Below are 10286 nucleotides of genomic sequence, written 5' to 3'. Positions count from 1 at the left end.
AAAAAGTGATTAATTTAAACTAGAATAAACCTTAGACTGTACAATGATTAGTAATAATTTATGAATTTATAATTTACAATGATTAATAATAAGTAATATTAGTTACAAACTTACAAATTACAATGATTAGTGATAAGTTATGTTAGTTACAAACTTATAATTTATTTCAAATCAAAATTAAACTTATTTATTTACAAATGTTATTGTGAAAGTCAATACACTAATACATTGATTTGCAATTCATATACATTCACTTACACTGTTTAGTTGTCTTATCTATACTTAAAGCCTTAAGATTAGTGAATATGTAATGTAAATTTAGAGTACACTAATACTTGCAAGTTATAGATTACGCATTCAAACATTCAATAATTCAAACATAAATGATGTATCAAATTACCAATATCTAAATTCTAATTACTAATTATGTTTATTGTTTAATATTTAGTATTATACATATAAGTATTAATTATTATCTAATTCTAGTCATGTTACTCATGTGTAAAATAATAAATATTATAGTTATCTTATATTGAAATGTATTACTATGCATTATTGTAGTCATATAACAATTAATAAATACTAAAATAATATAAATATATTGTACATTATTATATATTATTAGTATTATAAGTACATGATATGATGATAATACCATATATTAATTATTATTAATAGCATTTGCCTATATAATATAATAAAGTATTAGTAGTATATACTAATACTAAATAGCATTTATCTATATATTATATACTTTTATATACCAATTTGGTAATTCGAATGCGGTAATGCGGTACCCGATTTCAATTACCGAATTTGAATGCGAAATCGATTATTACCTAATTCATAATCTCATTACCTATTTCATACCATATTAGAATTCGATGAATTTGGTACGTACCGAATTTGTACCAAATTACCAAATACCCGATTTCAAATTACCGAATTAAATTTGAAAACAGTTATGAATTCGATAAGAACCGAATTTGCTCACCCCTAGTTGTGAACGGCTAGCTCTGGATCCAAAAAGTAAAAGATGCTCACACTAGGCATAAAAATGTGTCCCTATGTATGCTAAGTTTCGTTTGATAAAACTGAATCTCAATTCTGAAATCTAAATACTGAAACAATTAATTTGCTGAATTTTAAATACTGAAAAGAAATATATGAATGTCTGAATTTTAATGTTAAATCTATTTATACTGTTTGATAAACATTTATAACTGAATGCTTAATAAGTTAAATTTGACAAATTTGTCCTTATATCTTTTCATCCAAAAAAGAAATAGAACATATGATTTGATCAGTTAAAAATGTTAGATATGAAAATGACAATATTTATTTTTTAAATCAAATTAATATAAAAGATGAAATATATTATATGAGAAGTATGGAGAAGATGTGAAAATCATTCAAAAGGGAGAAAAAATAGATAGAGAATATTATATTGTTTAATTAGATAAGAATTTTGAACATAATTAACAAACAATGGTAGATTTGGTAGATAAGATAAGGTAATTGAAGTAATTCTATTGATTCTTATCAGAATTAAGAATTCAGTTAGGATTTTTGTACTAAAAAAAATACACACAAGTTCAGCACTACTTAACAAGTTCAGCAAATAGATTTTCAGTTATCAAACACTCAAAACATCTGAATGTCTAAAAAAATTCAGATTCAACACTTTTTTATGTTATCAAACGGACCGTAAGTCTGAAACGTAACTAACCTATATTCCTAGCTAAACGAAACCAGTGAAATGAACTATACTGTTTGAATTCACCTATTTTTGAAAATTTATTTTTTCAAATACAATAAATTTTTTTAAAAAAATACTCTAAAAGGTACTCTAAAAAGTAGTCTAATTTTTTTTAAATTTTAAAAAATATTTCAAAATATATTCTAGAAATTTTTCTACTCTTAAATATCTCAAAATATTTTCTAAAATATCCCAAAATATACTCTAAAAACTCTGTTATAGTAAATTTTTCAAAAACACCCCAAAAAATAGCTAATTCAAACAGTGACTTACCCAAAAATGTCCAATTATTCAAATTTAGATAGTAAGTATGAAAAGTTATATAAAGGTATACCAAAATCTTTAGGAATATGTTTTTGTAATTTTATTAAGCAGTGAAAATAAGCCACAATTTTAACTTAGTGACTAAGTGACGAAGAGTCTTTTTTTTTTTTTTTTTGCTTTACCTACTAATGGAATAGGATTGGCAATGTCATAAGTTTCAAAATAATATTACCATGTAACGTCATCTTGCATTGACTAACTGCATTTGCAATGATTTGATATGCATTAAAAATGTGCCACTCATGAACAAATTCAAGAGAAAGCTCAACTTTTTGAGAGCAATACTAAAATATGTCGGATAAGAAGCCTATTTAATTGTAAAATATAGAAACGACCACATAATAGCAAGAGATACAGGATTTAACACAATATGAACTAAAGATCTACATATAACTGATAAGATAAACAACCCATTATCTTGTATCTAAAATCTTATTAAGACAATGAATGAGTTTTGAAAAACCAAATCAAATAATTACACAATGAAAATATTTCAGATGCAAAATAAGTTTTAAGTCAATAAAATACAACAAATATAACATCTTTTTTTTTGCATAAAAAAATTTTAAAATAATATATAATCATATCCACTGTTCACGTACAAAAGAGATCTTTAAAATGCAGTCTCCTATGGGGAAACCTTTATGGTAGGATGCCCTTTGACCGCTCCTACCGTAGGAAGCCATGCAGAGTTGGACATGTGTATTTCGTCCAAAAGCACCAAACGGAGCCGTCATGTGGCAGTGGTAACGCGCGTGGAGAAAGATTTGTACCAAATTTGCCCTTTGTATTACCAAAGTAGTATTAGCAAAGGAATGACAAAGTACTACAAAATAATTAACAATTAATAAACTTCATATGGATAAATGGGCATTACCTATTCAAAATACTAGCTTTTTGTGGACATTTTACTCTCAAACATTCAATTTATAATAACTATATGAATGTTTTTAAGTAAAATTCAAAAAGTGTTACAGTAATTTCTTACAAAAAAAACTAGTAGGTTATCTATTTAACATAAATTAAATTTTTTTAAAAAAGAAATATCCCGTAAAGTACCAACTCTTTATTGCTTTTCTCTATTACATGAACCAAGTACCAGGTTTTTATAGGCATTTTATTCTAAATCATTTAATATTAAATACATAAATATTTTCAAATAAAATTCAAAAGCCGTTACACAAATATTTTTACGAAATGAAAACTAGCATGTTTTGTATTTAATATAAATGAAGTATTTGAAAGTAAAAAAAAAATTGTCCATAATATACCAATTCTTTATGAGTTTCTTCCATTATATGAATAAACTGCTAACTATTTATGAGCATTTTACTTTGAATCAATTAATTTATATTAAATACATAAAGTTTATAAGTGAAATTCAAAAGTGTTACACTAATATTATTATGAAAGGGAAACTAGTCGGTTTTGTATTTAACATAAATTAAAAACGTAAAAGTAAAAAAGAAATTACCCACTTTTTACTATCTCTTTACGGGTTTCTTCTATTATATGAATAAAGCACAAGCTATTTATAGGCATTTTACTCTGAATCATATAATTTATGTTAAATACATAAATGTTTGCAAGTAAAATTTAAAAAGTGATATACTATTATTTTTGCGAAAGGAAAATTAGTAGGTTTTGGTAAGAACAAAGCACCCATTTTCCCATAAACAAAGTTATTTTTCGGATAAAATAAAATAAACCCGTTTTCGAATAAAACACCACCTCTTTACGGCTTTCCTCCATTACAAGAAAAGAGTACTCATGTTCCCATAAATAAATTTATTTATCCGATAAAATAAAAATGAATCTGTTTTCCAATAAAAAAATTTTTAACTTCCCCTTTTATTGATAAACTCCGAAAAAATACTAAGGCCTATTACATGTAGCGCTTTAGGCAGAAATAAGGATACTGGATTGCATCTAAGTGTGTGATCCCCTTTACTTGCTTTGGTAAGCCGGTGGCTCCATAAATCTCCGAATGTCTTGTAATGGTTGCCTGCTTTGCCAGTGAATCAGCCGCCAAGTTGGTCTCCCTGTAGCAATGCTCCAATATGAATTCTGCTCGAGTCAAAAGGTGCCGTATGCGGCGAATATGCACATCCAGTGTCCAAGGTGTGGAGACTAGGCGCTTCACCGCTTTGAGTAACTGCGCCGAGTCCATCTAGACGATCACGTTGACCAGGCTAAGGGTGAGACAATAATGAAGGCCCTCCAGGAGAGCTCTGGTTTCCGCTTCCATGTTTGAGCAGAAGCCAGAGTAGGTAGAGAAAGTGTCTCTGACCTACCCATGATGATCCCTGACAATCCCTCCTCCTCCCGAGTGCCCAGGGTTTTCCAGGGATGATCCATCAACATTCAGTTTGCTGTATGGATATGGCAGCGAGGACCAAACCAGAGTGATGCACTGCAGTGGTCTTGGCCTTCTAAAGTGAGGGAGCAACCCCAATTGCCGCCAGGCTCCATCGTCCGATCCTGATAAGAGAAAGGGGTGAGCCGCTCCAATAACATTGAGGAGCCAAACAACATGGCGGCATATGTGACTCGGTCGAGTTACGCTATTTTCATAGACGGCTTGATTCCTTGCCTTCCAGAGCTCCCAACAAATCAAGATTGGGAGTAGATGGGCCAGAACGGCCCTTGGCGAGTTTCCTGAAGTATGGGTCCACCATCCTTGCAACTTGTCCATGAGTGATTCTGCCGTGCTTCGGAGGCCTAGCATGTGCTCAAAATGTTCCCAAACCTGGTGAGTCGTGTAGCAGTGGACAAATGAGTGTTGTAAGGTCTCCGCATTAAAATAGAAGGAGCACTTGGAAGGTAAGTGGAAGCCAAAACGCTGGAGTTTATCCGGAAAAAAAGCCACCCGTTCAGCAGCCTCCACATGAAGACCGAGATCTTGAGAGAAATATGCCAATCCCAGATGAGCCTCCGCGAGATCAAATTGTTAGCTGGCTTCCGGAGCATCTGCAATGCCGACTGGACCTTGAACCGACCGTCGGCGGAAGGTTTCCAAACTAGCAAGTCCCGTCCCTCAGAAAACTGGACCTGTGACCCAAGGATTTGCAAAACTTCCTCATGTGTAAGCGCCTCTCTGATCTGATCTAGGTGCCATACCGTTCCGTCGAATAGCTCTCTGATTTTTACCATTGGCAGAGGAAGTGAAACGTTGGCCTAGCCAATTATCAAACTAAAAGGAAGCGTTGCTTTCTCGCACGAGTAGTTGCATGTTTGCCTCCATGAAACTACGACAATTGACTAGTCTCCTCCAAATTCGCGAACTTGTGGGCTTCAGCGGAGCTCCAACGATGTGCTGGTGGCCTGTCCCATATTTGATCGTCGTGTACCGAGCCCAGAGGAAGTTTCCAATCTGAAGCTTTCACCATAGTTTACCTCCAAAGGCTTGCAGCACGTCCCCAAGCGTATCAATACCTAGCCCATTCTGCTCCGTTGGACAACATAGACTACTCCAGACCCTCTAATGCTGCTTTTCCTTACCCTTCACCTCCCCCCAGAAGAAACGGGAGAGGATTCGCTCCATTTCCTGCAGAACACACTGCGGTGGGTCGAAAACGGCGAAAATGTATAAAGGGATGAAGGCTAGAACATGTTGTATAAGCACCAAACGACCCCCAGTAGACAGCAGTTGCTTCTTCCAACCCGCGAGCTTTGCCTGCATTTTCAGGATCAAGTGATGGTAGTATTCCTTTTTGCTTCGCCCCTTGAATAGCTGACATTCCAAATACACGAAGAGTAGTTTCTAATGTCGAAAGCCCGTCAGCCGAGATATAAAATGCTCTCTGGAGAGAGAGTTCCGGGATGAGGTCACAAAGAAGCTCTTATCCTTGTTAATCTTTTGGCCGGAACCATCCTGGTATACCTCCAAAAAATTCAGGAGATTCTTCACCGATCTCCGGTCTCCTCTTATGAAAATGGCTATATCATCTGCAAATGCCAGATGTGATACTGGCGCAGTGCCCCTTGGTTGAGCATAGCTTCGGACGGCACCCGATTCCACCAAATTGATTAAACCCCTGCTGAGTGCCTCCGACACCAAAATAAAAAGGAAAGGAGAGAGAGGGTCTCCTTGCTTCAATCCTCTGGAAGGTTGGAAGCATCCGTGCGGCGTCCCATTGACTAGGACAGAGAACCAAGACGAGGTCAAGTTATTTATTACCATGTGCACGAACCGTAGATGGAAACCGAATTTGAGGAGTAGGCTAGCTAAGAAATCCCAAGAGACCCGGTCGAAGGCCTTCATCATATCCAGCTTGAAAATGGCATTGTGGCCCCATACCCGTTTGTCTATTGCTCCTACCAACTCCTGAGCCAGCAGTATATTATCTGATATTTCCCTGTCCTGGACGAAAACTGACTGTTTCAGAGATATAATAGAAGGCAGGAACACCTTCAACCTATTGCATAGGATCTTGGTAAAAACCTTGCTGACAAAAGTACATAAACTTATTGGCCTAAAATCAGAGAAGGTCTGAGGCGCATCTTTCTTTGGGATCAACGTAAGCAAAGTACTTGCAATACTCTTTGGGACTGGGACCCTACACATGAATTTCTTAGCTGCCTGGTATACATCCTTCCCAACAAGATCCCAACAGTGTGTGAAGAAAACTCTCGTAAACCCATCTATCCCAGCCGCACTGTGGCCGTCAAGTTGGAACACCGCCTGTTTTACTTCCTCTAAGGTGAGTTCGTGCAAAAGTTGATCATTTTATTGCGTGGACACTAGTTCTGGTATGTTGCGTAACAAGCTCTCAGTGGCGTGCTCAGTTGATGGCGGAGTTGCAGACATTAAGTCCTTGAAGAAAGACACAGCGGCCTCGCCAATGTCCCGGTCATTCTCCATGTAGGTGCCCTGTGAGTTTTTTATCCGGCAGATAGAGAGCTTAGCCCGCTTGTCCAGTAGCTTAGAGTGGAAGAAACGGGTGTTAGCATCCCCATCCTTCAGCCATTTGACCCTAGCTTTTTGCTTCCAAAAAAGTTCCTCATCTGTCAGGCACTTAAGCAATTTGGCCTTAGCTTGGCCCCATTGCATCCGTGTATCTTCAGTGTTCTCTTCCTCCAGCCTTAGCTCTTGTTGACGGACATCCTCTTCAGCCCGCGCAATGTTTTCAAAGATATTGCCGAACACAGACTTATTCCAGTCGCCTAACACTTTCTTCAGCCGTTTCAACTTTTGGGTCAGGAGAAACATGCCATAGCCCTCTAGGGGCTGCCTCCAGTTTTGCTCCACTACTCCAAAAAAATCTGAATGTTTGATCCACATGTGCTGGAACCGGAAAGCCCCGAATCTTGCCCGCCGGTCAGTGTCCAATCGCAATAGCAACGGACTATGATCCGAGGCCGTCCAGTTCAGGTGTTGAACCGTCGAAGCTGGAAACTACCGCTGCCATGCTACATTCATCAAAACTCTATCTAGCCGCTTCCATATGCGCCGACCTTGTCGGAGACCTGTCCAAGTGTATTTACTCCCGCTTGTTGCCATAGTTTTCAAGCTGCAGTTTGAAATGCACTTTGCAAAATCATTTATTGATGCTCGATCCTGCGACGCGTTACCCAGGTATTCAGATTCAGACGCTATCACATTAAAATCCCCTTCCACCATCCATGGCTTAGACCCTAAGTTCTCCGAGATTGTCACTAAATCATTCCACAGATAGCACCTTCTGACGATGTGCATTTGGCATAAACAAAAGAGCAACAAACCTCACTCGTCCATGACACGTGTGTGACCTTTACATGAAGGAATTGCTCCGAGTTAAGTAACACATTTACTGCAAATTCTGGCTTCCATAGCACCCAAATTTTATTACTTATATTACTTATCGCAAGGTGAAGACCAAACTTTAATCTGAACTCATCAAGCTGAGTTACATCAACCATTGGTTCTATAATCACAAGGAAGGAGATTGAGTGCATACCCATTCATTTTTTTAGTCGCCTGACTGATGCGCAGCCAGCCACTCCGCGTATGTTCCATATAAGCGTGTTAATCATTAAAAAGGAGGAGGGTAAGAAGCGGATGCTGCTACCTTCATGGATTGCCTGGTGATAACTGTTTTGGGCAAGTTGAGAAAACGGCGTTTCCTTCCTCGCTTGTTAGCGGCATGGTGGCCTTGGACTGGGAGAAGATAATCCATCCTTTTTGTTGAAACTCGAAAGCTCCTTCACCAGGAATTGTCTAGGCTTTTCTAGGTATGGCTCATCCGTGTCTGAGAGAGACTCAACGCGGTAGCGTCGCTTTGGCAAAAGGCGCTGGTCATCGAGTATGAGATCTGTACGGCCAGTAGAGACATCCAAGCCACTGATAGGGTTGTCGCCCTCCAAGGCGCTGTGGTGGATTGCTTCGGCCGCAGCTGTCCCAACTTCCAGCGACCCTGGAATCGCGCTTGTGTCCTACTGATCCGCTACCCCATTCGCCATAGTCTGGGACGACGACGCCGCTGGTGCGGCAATGACAGCGACAGGCGGCTGAAGGTCTCCCTTGTCAGACTGGCATTTCTTGGCTGTGTAAGTTTCTGGTATCAGTTCTGCCTGTAGCGTCACCGGTTTGGCCTTCCAAACCTGCTAGGTTTCAGATTGTTTGATGGGCAGAGAGTGTGGCAGTCCCTGAAGTGTATCTGGATTATTGCGACAGTTAGCTTCTCCATGGCCTATCTTGTGACAAACTGAGCAGAAATTGGGAAGGTTTTCGTACTCCACATGCTGCCAAAATCCCACGTGGGCATTGCCTATCCAAACTTTGTCCGACAATTCCTCTTGAAGGTTAACTTCAACGTAGAATCTCGCCACCCCTGGTCTGGTCAGCGAAGCAGTAGAAACGTCAATTTTTAGAGGCTCCCCAATAAGCCGATCAATGGAAAAGAGAGAACCCTTGCTGAATAGATGTACGGGTAAGCGTGGAAGCGACACCCAAACTGGAACCACAGGCGATTCTGCCTCTACTGAGAAAAGGGGGGACCATTTAAGAACCCGCATCGAAAAACCCTGAAAATGCCATATCCCCCGTAGCCAGCAGCGGAGGTAATCCTCCTCACCAGCGAACCGAAGCAAAACATGGCGATGGTCAAGCAGTCCGACGGAGTACTCACCTTTGAAGCCGATAGCCGTGAACTCTTTGCGTAGCGATTCCATATTTGGCCTCCCTTTTGAAAACTTGCCAGCGAGTGTGTGTCGAAAGGGTTTTGATAGTTCCTTCACTTCCGCCTCAGAGAAAAATATTGCTGGTTTACCCTTATGGGTGGCGGCCTCCTTCACAATAGCAATCTGGTCTAGTTGTAAAGAGCGACTAATGTTTTGGTTTGTTACTGGTGGTGGCCGCGGGTGTTGTGGGAGGATGTCCGCAAACGACCTGGTGGGCGGAGGCGCCAGCCCTCCATTAGTTGGATGAAGGGCTGCCGCTGCAGCCATGATAACCTAGTCTCTTCTTCACAATAACATGGCTGCAACGTGATGCTAAAGTTATTTATAGTTGTTCTCCAATATAAGAACAGAGCACTCATTTTTCCATAAACAAAGTTATTTATCAGATAAAATAAAAATAAATCCGTTTTTCAATAAAACACCAACTCTTTATGACTTTCCTCCATTATAAGAACAGAGTACCCATTTTTTCATAAACAAATTTATTTATCGGATAAGATAAAAAAAAGTTGGTGTTTTCGAATAAAACACCAGCTCATTTTGCCTTTCCTCCATTATAAGAACAGAGCACCCATTTTCAGATAAACAAAGTTCTTTATCGGATAAAATAAAAATAAACCAGTGTGAAAAATACAACACCAGTTTTTTATGGCTTTCCTCCATAAATTATCCATTTACCCATTTTTCCATAAGCTAATTTATTAGTTGGATAAAATCAGAATAAAATTAGATTGAATGGCAAATTACCCTTTAGAATACAATGGAAATCAAGAAACTAACCTATAGTAAGTTTAAACTCCGTTTCCACTAGCTATAGATATGCAAGAAATTGTTTTTGCAAACTCAAGATACCTAATTTATTTAGTCTCAATGAACCTTTAGAACCGGTATAAAAAGCAACTTTTTCATTCTAAATTTTTTTTTGGATAATTTTATAAATCTCCCCGGAGGTTTATGAAATTATTTAACTTGGCACTCACAAATATTGAAAAATCTCACTTGCCTCCCTCTTTTTTTTTTTTTTGGGTTTTTGGGGTGTGAA

The sequence above is a fragment of the Coffea eugenioides genome, chromosome 7 (genome assembly GCF_003713205.1).
Source record: "Coffea eugenioides isolate CCC68of chromosome 7, Ceug_1.0, whole genome shotgun sequence".
NCBI lineage: Eukaryota > Viridiplantae > Streptophyta > Magnoliopsida > Gentianales > Rubiaceae > Coffea > Coffea eugenioides.
Note: the sequence above shows the minus strand (reverse complement) of the source record.